The 20,844-nt window shown below is 35.7% G+C and overlaps 1 long non-coding RNA gene across 3 annotated transcripts in view; it reads right to left on the bottom strand.

Annotated features, from left to right (window-relative positions):
• The window catches only part of LOC118578170, a 66,243-nt gene that overhangs the window by 18,830 nt on the left and 26,569 nt on the right, over positions 1–20,844 (bottom strand). Inside the window, exon 2 of one of the 3 annotated variants that reach the window (XR_004944230.1) lies at positions 19,771–19,900. The exons of the other annotated variants lie outside the window; for them this stretch is intronic. This is a non-coding gene — a long non-coding RNA (uncharacterized LOC118578170). The remainder of the gene's footprint in view (positions 1–19,770; positions 19,901–20,844) is intronic. 3 annotated transcript variants of the gene reach the window in all.

The following is a 20,844-nucleotide window of genomic DNA, read 5'->3' as shown; positions in this document are numbered from 1 at the left end:
GATGAAAGTCTTGGAGAGATTAGAGATATAAAAAACACACTTAAACATAACAAAGGCAATTTACAATAGCAAACATCAAATTAAATAGAAAAACTCAAAGCAATTTCACTAAAATCAGGGACAAGATAAGGTTGTCTACTCTCTCCATACCTATTCGATATAGCAATTGAATTTCTAGTGTAAGACAACTGAAAGAGATCAAGGGGATAGAAACTGGAAAGGAAGAAGTGAAAGTACCATTATTATTTGCAGATGATATAATAGCATTATGCATAAGTGACCCAAAAAATTCTACCAGGGAACTTGTACAGCTGATAAACACATTTAGTGAAGTAACTGGATACAAGATTAACTGAAAAAAAAAAATCAGCCCTCTTATACACAAATAGCAAAGCAACTGAGAAAAAAATCAAGAAAATAACACCCTTCACAATAACCACAAATGATATAAAATAACGGTGGCAACTCTAATTAAGTGAAAGACTCATATGACAAAAATTCTTCAAGTCTTTGAAGAAAGAAGTTGAAGAAGATATCAGAAGATAGAAATAGCTCCCATGTTCAAGGATTGACAGAATTCATGAAGTAAAAATGACAATCTTACCAAAAGTAATCTACAGATTTCATGAAATCCCCATCAAAATTCCAACACAATTCTATTTTTTTTTTTTTTTTTTTTGTTTTTCGAGACAGGGTTTCTCTGTGTAGCTTTGCGCCTTTCCTGGAGCTCACTTGGTAGCCCAGGTTGGCCTCAAACTCACAGAAATCTGCCTGGCTCTGCCTCCAGAGTGCTGGGATTAAAGGCGTGCGCCACCACCGCCCAGATAACATCACAATTCTTTACAGTCTGTGAAAGGACACTACTCAACTTCCTAAAGGAAAACAAAAAACCCAGCAAAGATAAATAATACTGTATAAGAAAAGAACAGCCAAGATCTCACCTGATTTCAAGCAGGAAAACAGAACTATACTAATTAAATTTTCATGGAGTTGGCACAAAAACAGATAGGTTGATCAATTGAATCAAGTTGAAGATCCTGAGACAAATCCACACACCAATGGACACCAAATTTTTGATACAAAAGCCAGAAGTACACAATGGAAATAAGAAAACATCTTCAACAAATGATGCCAATCCAACTGGATGTTGGCATGTAGAAAACTGTAAATCGATCCATATCTATCACTCTGCACAAAACTGAAGTACATTAGAGTCAAAGACCTCAACATAAAATCAGATACACTGAATCTAACAGAAGAGGAAGTAGGGAACAGCCTTGAACACATTGGTACAGGTGACAGCTTCCTGAACAGAACCTCAATAGCACAGACACTAAAAGCAACAGTCAATAAATGAAACGCCAACAAATTCAGAAGCTTCTGTAAAGCAAAGGACATCACTCATAGGTCAAAATGGCAGCATACAGATTGGGAAAAGATTTTCCCTAACCCCACATCTGACAGAGGGCTAGACATCAATAAACTAAATAATTCAATTTAAAAATCTAGTACAGTCTGGTTATCCTTTGCTTTACATCTAGAATCCACTTATACTCATAAGTGCATATCATGTTTGTCTTTCTGAGTCTGGGTTACCTCACTCAGGATGGTATTTTCTAGTTCCATCCATTTGCCTGCAAAACTCATGTCTGTTTTCTCTGCTGAGTAGTACTCCATTGTGTATATGTACCATATTTCATTTATCCGTTCTTCATTTGAAGGGCATCTAGGTTGTTTCCAGGTTCTGGCTATTACAAATAATGCTGTTATGAACATAGTTGAGCATGTGTCCTTGTGGTATGATTGAGCATTCCTTGGGTATATGCCCAAGAGTAGTCTAGCTGGGTCTTGAGGGAGATTGATTCCCAATTTTCTAAGAAAGTGCCATACTGATTTCCAAAGTGGCTGTACAAGTTTGCATTCCCACCAACAGTGTAAGAGTATTCCTCTTGCTCTATATCCTCTCCAACATACTAGATACAAAGCAAAGGATAACCAGACTGCAATTCACAACTCTTGCGAGGCTACCTAGTAAAGAGGACCCTAAGAAAGACACTGGGATCACCCAGTGACAGAGAAATGGATGAGATCCACATGACCAAACTGGAGGTTAGGGGGGATAATGGAGGGCAAGGGTCAGGGGAAAGAGAGCTTAGGGGAGCAGGAGGTCCTACCCTAACTGTCATGATAGAACTCTCATCCAGTGACTGGTGGAAGCAGATGCAGAGATCCATGGCCAAGCCCCAGATGGAGCTCCAGGAGTCCATCTGGCAAGGGGGTGGGGATTATATGAGCAAGAGATATTGAGACCACAATTGGAAAAAGAACAGGGACAAATAGCCAAACTATTGGAAACACATGAACTGTGAACCAATGGCTGAGGAGCCCCCATGGAACTGGACCAGGCCCTCTGGATAAGTGAGACAGTTGATGAGCTTCAACTGTTTAGGAGGCCCCCAGGCAGTGGGACTGAGCCTGTCTTTGGTACATGAGCTGGCTTTTTGGAACATAAGGCCTATGCTGAGACACTTTGCTCAGCCTTGATGCAGGGAGGAGGGGACTGGACCTGCCTCAGCTGACTCTACCAGACTGGGCTGAATCCCCAGGGGAAACCTTGCCTTGGAGGAGGAGGGAATGGGGATTGGATTTGGAGGGGGGAAGACTGGGGGATGGGAGAAGGGAGGACAGGGGAATCCGTGGCTGATATGTAAAATTAAATTAATTATAAAATAAAATAATTATTAAAAAATCGAGTACAGATATAAACATAGAATTCTCCACAAAAGAATCTCAAATGGCAGAAAAATATTCAAGGAGATGTTCAACATCCTTAGCCATCAGGGAAATGCAAATCAAAACAACACTGAAATTCCATCTTACACCTGTCAGGATGGCTAAGATCAATAACACAAGTGACAGTTCATGATGTGGAGCAATGGGGAACACTCCTCTATCACTGGTGGGAATTCAAACTAGTAAATACAATATGATAGTTTCTCAATATGGTGATTCTTCAGAAAATTGAGAATCAATCTACCTCAAGACCAAGCCATACCACTCTTGGGCATATATCTAAGGGACACTCAACCATACCACAAGGACACTTGCTCAACTATGTTCACAATGGCTTTATTCAAAATATCCAGAAACTGAAAACAACCTAGTACTGTCTCCTATTAATGGGGGATATGGAGCCAAACTGACCATCTTCTCTAACCAGGCAATGCAGCAGGACTGGGACATCAACTCAATCACAAATCCTTTGACCTATAATCTTTCCTGACTGTAAGGAAGACTGTTGGGGCAATGGTGGTGCAGAATTAGTGGGAGTAACCACCCCATGACTGATCCAACTTGAGACCCACACCAAGAGAGGGAGCCCATGCCTGACACTGCCTGCATGGCCAGGAACCAGAGAAAAGACAGCCTCAAGACCCAGGAGAGAGCCAAGCACTAATAGCAAAAGAAAGAAGAAAAAAAAGTTATTCTGCTAAACTCATTGAACTCATAGGTCGTTGCCTAGTCCAATTGTCATCAAAGAGACATCAGAAGAACACCCCCTCCCCCACGCCCGCAGAAGAGGGGGAGGAAGGATTGTAGGAGCCAAAGGGATCAAAGACACCAGGAGAACAAGGCCCTCAGAATCAACTAAGCAGGGCTCATTAGGGCTCACAGAAACTGGAGCCACAAACATGGACCCTGTATGGGTCCATGCTAGGTCCTCTGCCTGTACCTTATGGTCGTGTAGCTTGGTGTTCCTTTGGGACGCCCAACAATGGGATGGGAATAGAGGAGAATCTCTGACTCTTGTCTGCTCTTTGAACATTCTTCCTCCTACTGGGTTGCCACAGCCAGCCTAGATATGAGGGTTTGCACACAATCTTATTGCATCTTCTTAGGTATTTTCGGTGTATATCCCTGGGAGGTCTGCTCTTTTATTTTTTTTAAGGGAAACAGGGGAAGAGTTGACCTGGGGGAGAGGGGAGGTGGGAAGAAGGGAATGGGAGGAGTGGAGGGATGGAAAACTTAGGTCCGGATGTAATGTATGAGAGAAAAAGAAGTTAGAATAGAAAGATTACAATGGTTTATATAAAAGGAACAATGACTCAGCCTCCAAAAATTAACAAAGCACTTTTGTGTGTGTGTGATATGATTATATCTCTTTCTTTTGGAGTAAGTGCTATGAAGAATTCATCATTTTCATTCAAAGATCTTTTTTTTTTTTTACTACATTCTCTATTTTAAGGACCACAAATTAGACTTTAGTGAACATTTATTTTATCCTTGTGTTATTCAGCCATTCTAAGGAATTTAGTCAAAGATTTTCAAAAGGTAATTAAGTATTAAAAAAAAATAGGTGACTGGGAATACTCAATGAAACTGCTGACTTACTTTTAAAACATGACTATACACAAAATGCAATTGAAAGAGAACTATTTCTATAACCACTGTTTCAGCATTGATAATACAATAGGTAATAAACAATCATTTTTTACCCTGAAAAAAAAATTGCCAAAATGTTTGATTTATAGACATATATTTCTTGGTGCTCTTACTCACATTAGTCAAATATGAAATCAAAGCTGGAAGAAGGCTCAGTAGGTAAAATCATTGGCTGAACAAGCCTGATGATGTGAGCTGGAATTCCCAGAATCAAAAAAAAAAAAAAAATAAGCCAGAATCAGTAGACAAATATCTGAGAGGCAACGACAGGAGAATTTCCAGAAGCAGGAAGGCCAGGTGGGCTGGCAAGAAGAGTGACAAAGAAATCCTGTCTCATACCAAGCAGTGAGGCCAGGACCAGTACCTGAACATGGTTCTCTGACTTTAACGCACATGCTGTGTCACATACCCCTGTTGATCATATGTAGGTGAAAGAATGCATTCAAACACACACACACACACACACACACACACACACACACACACACACACACAATCATTCAATTACTTCATCTTATAGATGAAGATATTGAAATATAACAGTGACTAATTCAGGGACAAGAAAGTAGGCAGTGGAAGAAAGAACTAGAAACATTTTTTCCTGAATTTAAGATAACAAACATAGGCCTCTCCTGGACTGAGAATGTATCCACACTTGGTAATTCCAAGAGTGAAAGGTAGGCTTGCCAATTCACTGTGCCTGTCTAGTATTAAACTGTTAGGATACAGATAAGAGAAAGCAGAGCTTCTTCACAAAGAATTATATTTACTGAAGACTACCAGTGATTAATAAAAGGAAACTGAACATTGTAATTTTCCAAAGAAATCAAAATTTGACAAAACATTTTTCAAAGTTTTTTTAAGAGATAGGGTATTGATTCATTAACAGATGAATAGTGAGACTCAATAATTGTGTTTGGGATTAAAACTTTTTTTTCATGTCTTTAATAGTGTTAGGCAGTGCCTGGCAATGATAGTACATGACTTTAATACCAGCATTCCAGAGGCAGAGGCAAGAGGATCTGTGGATCTGAGCCCAGCTTGGTCTACACAGTCATCTTCAGGACAACCCAGGCTACATAGAGAAACCTGTCTCAAGCAAAATATTATTATTATTAATAGTAATAATAATAATAAATAAAAATTTAGAAAGAAGTGTTAGGTAATTCCTACTCACTGTTCCAACCACAATTAATCAAACCCAGTATATAATAAATATTGAATGCTGAAACAAAATAAAAAGCAAAAATGATTATAAGTCACTAATAACCATAAAAGTTCAGAATTTACTTTTGTTTGTTAGATAGGATATTAAAATCTGCATAACTCTAAATATTCTGTGTACTGTATTATAATGGAAAAGTAAGCAAACTATAGTAATTTTTATTAATTTCAGAAAATTCAGACAAATATAGTTCAACTTTAATGTTTATTCATATGAAAAACTAAATGTCTGTACATTTTTGTATTTTATTCACTGAAGTATATATTTTATTTTTATCTATCTGGAAGCAAAGGAGTAAGAGACAACAGACAATGGAAGTCTCTCTTTTCCTAGTGAAACTTTTAGAGTTCAAAAACAGTTGGGAAAATTCAAAAATCTTATCTAACTACTGCCTAAAACTCCACAGAATGACATCATGAAATAATGAGCTTTGTAAACACACAGGGGGGCAATGTCTAGTAATAGAAGATTTTTAATTGGATAACTCTCTGGCTTTTACCAACTTCAATTGTTTGGAGTGTGTAAACTTTGGAGGTCTCTATAGCACTGCATGATTTTCATATTCAGTAAGCCTGTACATGTATGTACACAGTTAATTGCCATGTCTTGTACTGAGGATATGAAATGTGCAAAATTACTGTAGGAAGTTGTAAATGACGTATGAAATGAGAAACCTTTGCCCACTGGCAGTACATGGCTCGAACAGAGATACTGATGCGTAGTCTCTTCCCCTGTCACTTGTCATAGTGCTCATCTTATAAGAGGCATAGCATATGAATGAAGCTGCGTGTCAAACATGCACGCTAGACAACCTATTTCACTGCTTCTTTTAAAGTTCTACTTCTTCTTTAAAGACTGGCTTTTGAAAGCCATAGTGTCCAGGATATATGTACAGAACTTCTGTGTTGATTGTTCCAACTGCATAATCTAAAAATATCAAATGCAGAACATTTACATAATTCTGTACAATTGTGCCTTTATACTTTCATTAAGCATTGTTAAGTTTCTAGACTTGCCATGCAAAGTCAGCCTGCCTGTGGTACATATACACAGGCTTTGTTGATAAGCAGTATATAATCACTTAAACAACATCTCCAGGCAGCATGATCTTGATTCAACACTTCTATGTTTGAAAGATGTTAGCTCTCCCCCATGATAGATGGACCCAAAGAGTAGAAGCGACAGCATCTTTTTCCAAAACCAGCTTTAATCTACAATCGTTGTGGTGTCTTCTCACTCCAATTCACATACCAGTTCTTAACTCATATATTTGATTAAACAGTAATGCCACATGAAATATATATATATATATGCCATCTTGTAACAAAATGTTCTACAGCCTGGGGAAATAAATATGAAGAAAAAAAATCATGGTGAGATGTTCCTTGAGTTTCTGTTCTTGCATGTAGACTTGATATACACCACTACATTCTAAAGACTGAGAGAAGCATAAAATCTTTTCATGAGGGAAATAATACCACATTGTCACCAAAATTGAAGAAATGAACAACAAATATGCAGAACCCTCAATTGCAAATTTGCAAATGTTGAAAATAAAAAAAAAAGAAAAGGAAAGAAATCACCAAAACCTCTTTGGAGGGATAGTAAAGTGGGATGAGGAGATGGAAACTGTGAACTGTTATGTGATATTTTGATTGTTTTCTGACAAATAAAGCTTGCTTGGAGACAGAGGGTGGAACTAGGTACTAGCTGACCATAGAGGTTTGGAAGACTGTAGACAGAGAGGAGAAAGGAACTTGTAAGGCAGAGATGAGAGAGAATCTTGGCCCTTTTGGGTGGAGAAACAGAATAGTAGGAAGCAACTGGCAGTTTCTCCCTGTTCTCTGATCTTTCAGGTTCTTATCCCAATATTGGACTCCCAATTTTTATTGATAAAGATTAATTAGATTAATGCTTCAGTAAACTGGAATAAAACTGCTATAAATTCATTGAGAAGCTCTCTGCTATACAATCTGAGGGCAATCCCCACACTTCATTTGGTTTTACCACCTGTGTCTTAACCAGGTTCTTTTAGTGATTATCAAATAAAACTTTTCTTGATTCTTACAATAGGAGAGCAAACTAACCATTATTAAAAGATATTAGTAATTTATTTTGTTACTAAAAAAATCTGTTTTTTTTTTCTTTCAAGAAAAAAAAATTAGAATAAAACTTAACCAGTGTGCAATCTAGTGACAGGAAATGGTGGAAGGGCAACTTGCTCATTCTGTCCATCTCCACTACCTGAATGGGATGGAGGAGATGGAAAAGCACAAGCAAAATTTATAATTTATAGACACGGAGTCACTAAAAACTGAAAACTAACAGGCTATCCTGATTAGCCTGGACTGTTACCCTGACATACTTTAGAGTCCCCTGACCAGACAGTCTCAATTGAGAGATTTCCCAGATCAGACTGGCTCTGGTTTGTGGAAATGTCTGAGGGTATTGTGTTCTTTATTTCCTCTAGTCTCTCCGTGGGCTCAGTCCATGTGAGCAGTTATCATTCCTGAGCAGGTGGTCCTGGGCTGTACAATAAAGCTAATGAAGAATGGACCATTAAGAGAGCTAGCCAGTAACGTTTCTCCACAGTTTCTACTTTGAGTTTTGCATGAGTTCCTGTTCTGACCACTAAATAATGGACCTATAAGCTGAAACAAACCCTCTCCTCTCTTCTCTCAGTTGCTTTTGGACTGATATTTATCACAATGATAAAAAGGAAACTAGAACAGAGATCTAGTCATAGGATAAAAAATTCCTCCCACACACACCTTACTGCCACATGACTCTCGGCCTATTTGTAGGCATTCTTCACAGTACATATCTGGCAGTAGAAATAAAGATGCAAGTTGCACTAAAGAGAACAGAATTACAGAATAGAAAAATACTACAATAATCAGAACCAAACACTCATAGGTAAGGGGTATTTGGGCCAAAAATTCTAGCCATTGAAACCAAATATGCTAAGTACTTAAATGACAAAGTAAAAAGTATACAAGAACAATGGACAATATGCAAAATAATTTGGTCAATATAAACAAATGGAGAAAGTCAAAAGGAGTCAAAATTAAATGCTAGATATATAGAGATATAGATATGGATATAGCTATGAGGTAGGAGGAGGAAAGAAAGAAAGGAAGGAGAGAGCGAAGGAAGGGGAGGGAGGGAAGAAAGAAAGAAAGAAAGAAAGAAAGAAAGGAAGGAAGGAAGGAAGGAAGGAAGGAAGGAAGGAAGGAAGGAAGAAAGAAAGAAAGAAAGAAAGATGCTGCCAGAAAATACTTTGTGGGCTTATCCATAGACAGATAAGAAAAAAACAGGTGAAACAATCTCTAAGTTTGAAAATGTCTAACAGATCCTTCCAAAACTATAAAACAAGTAAGAAAATAATTGAACACAAGAAGAAAATACTAAACACACAGGCATATTATTTTCAATTTATTAAAAATGCCAAACAAAAAAGAAAGATTCTAAAATAAGCTTGAAAAAGACTGCCCAATAGAGCAGAAAAGAGAAAAATATACATTCACTTTTCCTCAGAAAACATTTTTTAAAAAGAACATATAATGAATATTTTAAATGTTAAGAAGAAATAACAGCAAACTACAATTCTATAGTAAGTAAAAGTATCAGTCAAAAGTGAAGTAGAGAGCTGGAAGCATGGATCAGCAGGCAAGAGCATTTGCTACACAGGATGAGGGCATGAATCCAAGCACCTCAAACCCACACGTACATGTCTGTGAGCTTCAGTGCTGTTAGAGAAGAAACATAGGGATTATTGGGACTGGCTAATTGGCTTCAGATTCAGTGGAGAATCTGTCTCAAGAAAATAGACAAAAGTGACAGAGCAGGACAACCATCCTCTTCATCTGACATCTGCACATGCACAGAGCTGCACATAGTCCAAACACACATGCCTCATATGTGCAAGTACCCAAAGAAAAGAATTTTTTAAGTAGAGATAAAGACTTCCTTAGGCTAACAAACCTTAAAATTTTAGGCAGTATATCTGCCTTGCAAAAAAAATTATTTCGATAGATAAAGAAATAATAAACTTAAAGAAAGAACAATAGAGGAGAAATATGTGAAAGTAAAACAAAACATTTCACTATCCTTAATTGCTGTCTTGGAAAACATTTTGATCAAATTAAAAATGATAAAATTATTAGTGGCCATGATTGTATACATGTGCATATATACATATACATAAGTTAAATGATTAATAGCAATGCTACATTGGAGATGAAGAAAGTTTTGAGATCATTTTGTCACTATACAATATCTGTACTACCCCTGACACAATATAAAGTAATGTATAAATGAATTTTGATTAGGTACAAATATCCATTAGAACTAGGGGGAGCAGATGAGGAAAAAAACTAAAACCAATAGAGAGTTCATATTTGAGTATACAAAATGCTTAATTAAAACCATAAGTAGTCAAATTACTGAATTAAAATTATGAGTAAAAAAAAAACAAGAACAGCTAAAACAGAAATAACTTACAATGTTAAAAAGCAGCTAAAACACTAAAGAAGTGGCAAGAGTGGTATATACTAGATAAAAAATGTCAGCCATCTCCTTCAAAATTGGTGGCCAAAACGAAGACATTGAAAAGATGGAGGTCTTCAAGGCAGGTACAGACCCAACTGCATGTTGCTTACAAGAAATTCACTTAAATATAAAACCCATATATATCAAAACATACAATGCTAACACTCATCACTAAAAAATGGAAATGGCTATATTAATTCTCAATAAGATAAAACAGAGAAGAAAAGAGAAGGTATCAGGGACCAAGAAGGGCTTTATTTAATGATAAAAGGTTAGTTTCCTATGTAAACTTTAAAAAATTGAATTTTATTCACCAGATAATGGAGAATTAAGATGTATGAAGAAACAATCTAATAGAACTTCAAGTAGAAATAAATTAAGTCATTACTGTGGTTGGAGAGTCTAACATAACTCTCAGAAATGCACAAGTTCAAGAGTCAGAGATGGCACATCATGGACATAAGTAACATCATCAATCAGTGGACTTGATGAGCATCCAGACTACTTAACATATCAGTAACGGAGTAATCATGCCAAGTTCACATGAGGAACATCCACTAAAATACAGCACATTCTGAGCCACAGCACACAACATTTGGTAGAATACAAAGGACAGGACATGTATATTCAGACTATAGTGGAATGTAATTAAGGATCAGTAACAAAAAGAGCTCTAACACACACACACACACACACACACACACACACACACACACACACTCACAAAGTTCTAAATTAAATACAAGGGATTCCAGAAATAATTTCAAGAGATGTATTTTTTAAATCTTTATGATCTAAATGAAAACATAATGTACCAAGATTGGTGAAAGATAATAAGGGCCAGCCTTACAGGAAAAATTATTGCAGTGTTATCAAGAAGATTCAGAAAAGTATTTAACAAATCTAACAACCATTCATAATTTTTTACAAAGACAATTGTTAAACTAGGAGTAGAACTTTTAATTAATAAAGCATCTAAGTTAGTTAGTTAGCTAGTAGTTAGTTAGTTAGCTAGATAGTTAGTTAGCTAGGTAGGTAGGTAGGTAGGTAGGTAGATTTTTAAGACAGAGTTCCTCTGTATAGCCCTGGCTGTCCTGGAACTCATTCTGTAGACCATGCTGGTGTTGTACTTATAGATCTGCCTGCCTCTGTCTCCCAAGTACAGTGATTAAGGTGTGCCACCATGCCTTTCTTATTTATTTATTTTTGTGAGTAAATTATTTATGTGTGTGTATATGCATACATATACTCTGGTGTAAACCAGAGTGCATGGGCCTGCTAAGGCCACAGGCATTGGATGCCCATAGTGCTATAATTACAGGAGATTGTGATTCACCTGACATGGAGACTGGAGACTGGGAACTGAACTCAGGTGTTTTGTAAAAGTTGTATAAGCTCTTAAGCAGTAAGCCATCTCTCCAGCTCCTAAAGCAACATATTTCATGGTAGAGAGTAGAACCCTTCATGTTAAGATAAAAAAAAAAATCAACACATTGTTGGATTTAGTGTTTTTATTTATTGTAAAAATACAACATGAAGTTGGAAGGTAATACAATGAGAAGTCCTGGGTAGATTGAAAAGGGAAAGTAGGATGAATATGATAAGGTATATTATACATATGTGCAGATTTTTCAAATAATAAGTTAAATTTTTTAAGTAATTATGGAATTGTGACCATAGCATATTGTTTTACTTCCAAGGTCCAAGACTCAGTCATCAACACACATACACACACACACACACACACACACACACAACATGAATGAAGAATAAAGAAAAGCATAATAAGGCAAAAATATCATTTTTCTCCATGGCTTTCTAAATCATAATGAAAGTCCTAGTTAATGGAAGAAAATAAATACAAAGGATAAAGAAATGTAAATTTTCTTTTTTTAAATGCCTCAGAAGTAATAAGCTCTTTAAAAATTTCTCCAAAATACAAAATAAATATACAAAATCAATAACTTTCTTATATGCCAATAAGGAACAACTGAAAATTTAATAAAAACAAAACATTGTTTATATTGCCACTTCAAAAACGAAAATATTTTGGAACTTATTTAATAAACATATTTAGATGGAAAACTACAAAATTTTATAGAAAGAAATTAAAGAGCTAGAGAAATAAATATTCTGCATTGATGGTCAGAAGATATGCTTAACAAGTTGCCAATTTTTCCATCTTAAGCTATAGATTTGATGATTCTGGCTATTCGTATTATTTTTTCCTAGATATAGACAAGTCAAAGTCCTAGTAAGTTATTTCGCAGCAAGTTTCTGGCAAGTTTTGTTGTGATTCCTATGGAGGGACAAAAGACCTTATAGGTCAGCAAAACATGAAAGGAAAAAGGAATGATCATACACGACTTGAAGCCTTATTACACTACTGCAGTTACCAAGGCAGTGTGTTGGCCAAGGGTTAGACAAATATGTCTAGAGAGCAAAACAGAGCACTGAGGTAAACTCCCATAGCTGTAATGAATTCCACCTTATCAAGAGACCAAGGACGCTATAGACGCAAAGGGGCCTCTTCTGAAAGGTTGTAGAAAAGCTAGATTACAAATACAAAAAAGGTGACCATAGAAACAAGGCCTATCTCTTCCCAAAAGTTAACTGCAAATGGACCATAGATCCAATAACTAAACAATGACCTTGACTTTCATTATGAGTTTGTAGATACATAGCACAAAAGTATGGCTCATTAAAAAAAAAAAACAATAAAATAGATTTAATTATAATTAGAAGTATCCATTCTTAAAAGTACTGTCAAGAGAAGGAGAGGGTATCTCACAAAGCAGAAGGGATTTTTTTTTTTTTTTAAAGCATAAAACTCAGAAGAAAGTAGACAACACAATTAAAAATTGGGTCAGAAATCTGAATGGACATCTCACGAAAGAAAACATACATGTGGAAATCAACAGATAAAACAGTTCAACATCACTTCTCATTGGGAGAATTATAGCTGTGGAGAATGCGGTTGTACCCCATAACAATGGAACTGAAAATTCAGAATAGTGACACTTTCGTGAATGGAAGGCCTGGAATTGTCTTTCATTATTCCTGAGGATTAAGATAACCACCTCAGAAGAGAGATTGTGGGTTTCTTAGAAAGTTAACAGCACTTATCATACTATCCAACACTCATGCCCCTGGTATTTATCGGAAGGAGCTACATCAACACAAATCAGAACAGCTTTATTCATAATGGTAAAAGTTTTGAAAAAAAAAAAAAAAAAAAAGCATGATGTGCTTCCAAAGTTAAGTACTTAAATACATTGGCAAGACCCCAAACTGTGGTTCATTGTTTAGCACTCAAAAGTGAGGTTATCAAAACTGTGACAAATCAGGGAGAAGATTTGAGTTCACACCAAGAAGTGAAAAGACTCTCAACAAAGGCAATTTTTGGAATTGTACGTACTTCATGACATTCTGGAAAATGTGGAATCACAGACAGAGATCATTGATTTCCATAGGTTAGTGGAAGAGTTGAACAAGCTGAACATGGGGTTTTTAGGGCAGTGTTACTACAGTGAGTAACACTATGGTGGCGATCACATCACAATTAATTTCTCAAACTTAAAGAATGTGCACCAACACTTGGTGTTGCAATGATGTGCCAATACAGGTTCACATACTCCTTTGATAGAGACTGCTAACAGGAAGGGACATGTAAGTGCATGGGAGTAGAAAATATAAAGAAGATCTCTGTACTTTCATTTCAGTCATATTGTGAACCTAATACTGCTCTAAAATATGTAATCTATTTTACAAAACCAATAGAAAAACCACCTGACAAGTTAGCATATAGGTTTTTATTATAAAATGGAGTTGTAGAAATTAAGCATAGGACACATATAAATCAAAACTGTGTTTATATTGTAAAATGAGACAAAATTTATCATGTGTATTCATGAAAATATGTCATAATATCAGCACTGGGGTTTGAACCTAGGTGTCATGCATGTGAAACAGGCTCCTTGCCACTGGACTAGGGTCCAGCTTTGGAGTTCAGTATCATTCTGGCCTTTGAGAGTTTGAAGTCTAGAAATACAGAGCTCAAACCATCACACTAGGTGTATTTCAGTATCATTTGAACTTTATATTTGGTGTACAATAAAATTGGATCTTCTTGAAAAATGAATGTTTCTACATATCACATATGATTTTATTTAAAAGGAGGAGGAGGAGAATAAAAAGAAGATATTCTCGTCATTCACTTTTTACAGTATTCATAATTGTTTCTGGAAATTGTACAACAAATTTTTTATCAACCAATTTTATCTCTTCTTGGAATCAAATAGATTCTTCCTTTACTTGATGGTACTAAAAGTGAAATATTTGATTATATTTTCCATCAGTAGAGTACACAGATAAGTAGTTTTTCATATGAGTCTCAAAAAAATTGAAAAAGCTGTGCTGCTGTGAATATAGTTTAAGAAGCCTAAGATGGGCTGGAGAGATGGCTCAGTGCTTAAGAGCATGCATTGCTCTTGCAAAGGACCTGAGCTTGTTTTGTAGCATCCATGTTGGGCTATTCACAATGGCCTGTAACCCCAGATCTAGAGGATCTGACATCCTCTCTGGCCTCCCTTGACACTTGCACACAGGTGCACATGCCCCCATGCAAACACACACTCATATAGTTTAAAATAAAATCTTGTTTAAAAGCATAAGATGAAATGTGGCATTTATTTGGTTCATTTTTCATTTAGAATTACAAATACAAAAGCATTAGATATTAAGTAAAAATCCTTAATGTTAAAAATACTTTCAAATGATGACCTAATATTTTGATAATACTTAGAACCTATACATATTCTCCTATTGTGAGTTGTGAATACGTATCTTCTGTAATGCGAAAGAATTATTGGGGGTTTCTATTGTTCTTTTTCTTTTCCTCCAATTGCACTAGAACAATCTTGATTGAAAATAAACAAAATCAAAAGAAAAGGAAAAGAAATGTCATCACAATGCTACCATCCACTTAGCTCTTTGTACTTTGTCTGGTTTGTCATTTTTGTTAGCTTACAGAAAATTTCTCCATTCTGTGTTCTCCTCCTCTGTATGTATGTGTTTGTTTACTATTATCTCTCTATCTAACATGGCATGTGTGACTTGAAACTCTGGGAGCAGGACATTAGCAACAAACTAGTCTATAATTTCTGCCTGATGGTGATTTCATTTTCACTGTTTATGAGATCAAAAACAACAAACTGAGAGAAGTCTGAGAGCCCCAGTTGAGTAGACAGTTAAGAGAGCATTTGTGAGTGCATGTAGGTTAGATCATTATCCCTGCAATCCACATTACAAATGTCAAACAGAGCCAGATAGACACAAATTTTGTTTCCCACAAAATCCACTCACACCCACACTTAATCTATAAGAACATATTGAAAAACAGAAAAAAAAAATCTGTGAATGAGGTTATAAAGGTCCATTCCTAATGCAGATCAGAGATTGTTGGTAAAACCATCAATAATTCACTTAGTATGACCATATGTGCACTTCATTAGGGGTTATTGTTCAGAATTGATAGTTAGAATCACACGTTGTTAGATTTGTATATTCTTCACATTTTCTTTCTGTATATGGAATCATGTTGATATCTGTATAGGACATAGATCAGTTCCTGTTGTGTCCATAGATACCTCCAGATAGGAAACCTCCCCTTTTAGGAGATCTGTAAATAAATTCCAGTTGATTCGGTCCATTTTAAATATGTAAATCCACACAAGAGCTAGAAGGAATTCAAAATACAGCATAATGTTATTCTCAAAAAAAAAAAAAAAAGTCCATCAACAATAAGTGTCTTGGATAAAAATGTTAAGGCTGTCTTTGGTGAATCAAAGGGACAGGAAATACCTGTGCAGCCCTTTGGTTGATTATAAACCTGTTTCTCCTCTAAATCATCACTTTGAGGCCCACATTGTTCTGATAGCAATCCTGCCAGCTAATCATTTTCCAGGGATCTCTTGGGAAATATTTATTCATTTCTTGTCTAAACTCGAAAACCACAATCAGTTTGCATGAGGAGAGCCATGTTCACTAACGGTAAAAATAGAATTTACCCCTCACCTCATTTTATAAAACAATGCATTTTTGTTTAAAGGAATTTTTACTTTCATTAAACTGATATGTAGCTTCTAAAAGAGAATGCTAGAATTACTGCTTTTGTTAAATGCATCAAATAATGAAAATTCAGTTTTTGAAAATGTGATCCCTTTGACGGATAAAATAAGAAATTCTATGACATATTATTTTGAATCACATTTGCTAAAATCTCATACTTAAAGGTAATTCAAATGTATTCATCAGTTACTTAATTTAACCAATTTTGTTACAAGCTTGAAGTTAATCATTTTTATTTATTGAAAATTTTGTTCGCCTGGTTTGAAAAACATGAACATATCTGCCATAAAGATATCAAAAGTAATCTTCTATGCTTCATAAACACTTATACCATGCAAAAATACTCCAAAAACACAAAATAGTTCTCTCTTGAGCTGTCTGGCTGTTGAAAAGAGAGAGGTGCCTTTTTACCCTATGAGTTGGTAGTTAACTCAAGACTTTTGAAATAAACGTGGCCATATAGTACTGTAAGTCTATTGTTTCTGTATCAAACTACATACTAATTTATTTGACTGTATGAAAAGCTTTTTTGAAAAGTAAGTGATGCATCATAAATACTGTCCAATCCATCTGATTACTACTCTGAGCCACATAGAAAGCCTTTGCAACCTCTTATCTGTCTATAACACCATGCACTTTCCTTAAGCCAACAAAAAGACAGTACATTCAGACAACTTCATTCAAGTCAAGGTAATTATTAACTCTTTATCTGTCTATCCAAAATTGTTTCACCATTCTTTGTATTGTCTTGCATTATCTTAATGCATAAAATGTGCTTTTCCATGGTGAGGGAAACGGCTCAGTTGGTTAAATGTCTGAGTTTGAAGACAAAGACACCTGATTTCAACCTGTAGCCTCCTTACCCACATACACACAAAGTGTACTTGCACACACTCACATGAACACACACACACACACACACACACACACACACACACACACGTATATACACAAAATTTCCACTTTAATAAGTAACTAAAATGTCCTTTTCCTTCCTCCCATTCTCAGCTGAATTTTAACAATGAGGCCAGGATCTTCTCTACTCATCATTATACCCTTCACAATGGTCTTGCATGATACTACAATTTGTATAAACTTTTGAAATTGGCTAGTGGGACTTAAACAATCATTTCACAAAATATAAAGGCAGAAAGCAAATAAATCAAATTAATTTAAGCACTCATATTTTTGAAAAGATGCAAAGCAACATGATGAACAAAATGCTCAGTTCTCTCATTTAAAAAATCTCTTCCATATGCAGCCATGCCAAAAAGTTGAGCTTCTTCATGTCACACAATAACATGGAGCCTCTCATTTGAAAGCTGCACGAAGGTCAGGAAAAGCTGAATTGAATTTCCAAGTTCCAAATCAAAATTTTTCTCTACAGTTTATACAGGAAATGTACATATATATTGTGGTGGTTTGGATAAGAATGGACCCCATAGGCTCAAATATTTGAATGCTTAGCCACCAGTAAAGGCACTGTTTCAAAGGATTAGAAGGACTGAGAGATGTGGCCTTTTTGGAGGAAGTGTGTTACCTGGAATGGGCTTTGAGGTTTCAAAAGTCCATATCAAGACCAGAGTCAGTCTGTCTGTCTTTCTGCTGTGTGTCTGTCTTCCTGCCTCTCTCTGTCTCTCTCTGTCTCTCTGTCTCTCTGTCTGTCTCTCTGTCTCTCTGTCTCTCTGTCTCTCTCTGTCTCTGTCTCTCTCTGTCTCTCTCTCTCTCTCTCTCTCTCTCTCTCTCTCTCTCTCTCTCTCTCTCTCTCTCTCTCTCTCTCTCTCTCTCTCTCTCTCTCTCTCTCTCTCTCTCTCTCTCTCTCTCTCTACCTATGCACCAGGATGTAGAACTCTTAGGTAGTTTTTCAACAACTTGTCGGCCTCCTTACCACCATGATGATAATGAACTAACCCCTGAAACTGTAAGCAAGCCACAGATTAAATGCTTTCTTTTGTAAGAGTTGCCTTGGCATAGTATCTCTTCACAGCAATAGAACAGTCACTAGGACATATATACTTGTATAAATGTATATTTATAGTATGTGTATTATGTGTTTGCATATGTATATAATAGGAATGTGTAATTATAATCTTTCTGTGAGAAATAAGCATAATAAACAACATTCTATTTTTAGTTATTTTAAAGCTTCAAATTTAGTTCACATTTCACTAGTCTCAATACTTGTTAATAGTATAGTACAGTATATTCATTTAGAAGTTCAAAAATTATTTTGCTGTTATTATATTAAGACATATGTCCTGCTTCTTTGTGAATTTTCTATTTCAATTATTTCCTAAGTGCCTTTTAGTCTATTATTTTCAAACTTTAATATTAATTTTTTTCTATTTTTTATATCTTCCTTTTTACTATCCAGCTCTCAGTCCATAACTTACTGTCATCTCCATATAATGATTTGGAGATGCTGAAACATTGAATATTTTTAGTCAATAAATATGTCTTAGACATTCTGTTAGATCATGTCTTTGGATCAATTTCTATCTTTGTCTGCTGTGACTGCCCTCTAAGGATGATTATTAAGTATGGGCTTATGCACACTGCACTCCCCAGTCCTCTGATTGGATTTGTTGTGGTCCTGGCACATAAGTTTGCAACTCAGGTTGTGTTAGAATCTTTTTTCACATACCAGTAGCAACTTCCTTCTCTTGGTCTTTTTCACTGGCTTAACTATGGCAAAAACTTCTTTCCCATCAATTTTGCAGAATACTGCAAATCTTCTAAGATATCTAATAAGTTTCATGAATTAACCAATGGAATTTGTGACATTTTCTGGTAAACCAAATTCCTTATTATGTGCTTGAATTTATACAGCTTTACTTACCTGCAGCTTTGTTTAATCTTATTAATAAATTAACAATATAATCCACATTTTGCACAGAAATGAACAGATAAACTTTATCTTCATAAACTAATTAGACACTCAGCTAATATACAATATAGCCAAAAATTTAATCATGGTGTCTTGCTGAAATTCTAGTCTTCATTTACTGATAAGTCTAGTGACATAGTCTAGTGATTGAGAACTTATAGCTCTTTGTTATGTATTCAAATTGTATCCCAATCAGCTCCTATGTGTATAATAATAAAAACAGGTGCTCATCTATTATGCCCAGGAGCATTTGACTTTTACACTCTAGTCAGGAGTTATATGTTGTTTCTATATTCTTTCAGTACTGAATTAAATTGCCATCAGAACTCTCTAGTTTTCCTTAAGAATCATTTTTTAGGAGTTTATGAATTCATTAGAATCATTTAGTATCTATCCTTGACAAATACATTAAATAAAAGTTCTTAGTGGATGAATGAACAAAGGGGCAGACAGAAATGAGAAGAACTGAGGCAACAACATGAGAGAAGATGAGGATTTTAAGCAGAATTGTGGAGAGCAAGGATTAGACACTCACCCTGTTTCCAGATGTTGGACATTGAAAGAACACCGCTCTGCCCAGTGCTCAATGAGCCAGACAGTTGGGAGTACCAGCAAGTGAAATCTAGTGAAAGTTGCAAATTTTCCAATGGAGGCATGGCCATCATCTGGACAATTAATAAAATACAAAAGAAAAAATCTGAAAGTTCATGTGATACAGAAAACAAGAAAACTAGCAATAATTAGGTTTAAGTTTAGAATACAGCAGTGAGTGGTGGTGCACGCCTTTAATCCCAGCACTCCAGAGGTAGAGTCAATCGAATCTCTGTGAGTTTGAGGCCAACCTGGTCTAGAGAATGAGTTCCAGGATAGCCAGAGCTGATACATAGAGAAACTCTGTCATGAAAAAATTAATTAATTATTTAATTAATGGTTGTAACCCAGTGCTTGATGCAAAAAAAAAATATATATATATATGTAGTACAAAAAATAATAAAAGAGGTGGAAAGTTGATTTTAAAAGTTCCTATTTAGACTCAAGGGGTGAATATTTAGAGCACTAGACAGGAGAGATCTTAACTGGATTATGAGGAATACTGGAAATCAAACCATGAATTGATAGAATGGCTCAAATGTAAGATCATTGCTTCACACTTGGGCTGCTACAAAATTGTCACAGTGAATATCTGTCTACCAACAACCCTTACACTAACTTCTCTTCATAAACACTGATTCTTTCTGACTATTCAATTCCCTAAACTTATGATGCATACAAGTTTTACTGCCCCACTGCCACAACTGATCTAGGATGTAAAATTAATCTTTTTCTTCTGCTCAACTTTCTTATTCTCACAATTGAAATTTCAGGAATTGAAATTCCCAATTATTAGTAAATTTAAGTCATCGTTGTCCAGGAGGTAAAGACTATTGTGTTTAGTGTCTTCTGAAGAGGTTTGACCTCTAAAAAGCAACCTTAAATTAGCTAAGTTTGTTAACACTTGGGGTTAACCTAATTTGTTTATAGCCATCAACATCACAAGGAAGTTTAGTTCGGGTGTGTTTTTGAGATTCTGTTGACTTTTACAGTAACATAGGAAGAGCAGAGAATCCAG

This window comes from Onychomys torridus, chromosome 2 (assembly GCF_903995425.1).
Source record: "Onychomys torridus chromosome 2, mOncTor1.1, whole genome shotgun sequence".
In the NCBI taxonomy this organism is placed as follows: Eukaryota; Metazoa; Chordata; class Mammalia; order Rodentia; family Cricetidae; genus Onychomys; species Onychomys torridus.
This window is presented reverse-complemented; position numbering and strand designations above follow the sequence as displayed.